Genomic DNA, 815 nt, shown 5'->3' with positions numbered 1-815 from the left:
TTCCATAATTCAGAAAAATCTTTGAAGAGCCAGAAAACAATATATCTTCACAATTTTTGGGGGAATAAAATGTTGTATACAATCAAGCAAAATATATATGAACAAATCCCTCTGTAAAAATCTTCAGAATATAGACTGGAATAAAAATTTTAAGTTTGGTGTGTGTAAGTGCTACTGAAGTGGAGAGTTATGGCTCAGTGTAGGAGAAAAAACTCATTTTGAGAAAACAGCCTTTAAAAATATGTATTACAATTGAAATCTATTGACACAAATAGATAAAGTGCTATAAAATAAGCACTTAACAGTGTCTTTTGGATGTTTTCTTTCCACTAGTCTTTATCAACACTTTATGAAAAGCCAAAAAGCCCAAAATGTCAAAATGGACAGGTGCATGAAAAAATTGTGTTTTTGCCTGCAGCGTCTCCCCTTAATGGCATTTTATTGAATATTTGGCAAACTATCCAGTGCGTTATGGTTTGACATAGAAATCGATCTCCAGAGCGTAACGTGTTTTTGCAGCGTTGAGCAATGTAGCCAATCACGGACATATCTGTTGATATCTTAAATCAGAGGCATTTAAGTTAGAATTCACTCACTGCTGAAATCGCCTGAGTTTTTGTTCAGGTGTTGTGTTCAGCATGAATCATCTCATTATAACAAAGTGTTGATGCGTTGTGCAGCGTAGAGAACTTAATTGATAATAACGTATCTTTGTGAGATCGTGATGAACTGAGATGAATGACAGCTTTTTAGTGAGCGCTCTTTGCGCCATAGCATATATACAGTGGGTACGGAAAGTATTCAGACCCCCTTAA

Source organism: Sinocyclocheilus grahami, unplaced genomic scaffold (assembly GCF_001515645.1).
Source record: "Sinocyclocheilus grahami isolate Dianchi unplaced genomic scaffold, SAMN03320097.WGS_v1.1 scaffold5633.1, whole genome shotgun sequence".
Taxonomy (NCBI): domain Eukaryota; kingdom Metazoa; phylum Chordata; class Actinopteri; order Cypriniformes; family Cyprinidae; genus Sinocyclocheilus; species Sinocyclocheilus grahami.
Note: the sequence above shows the minus strand (reverse complement) of the source record.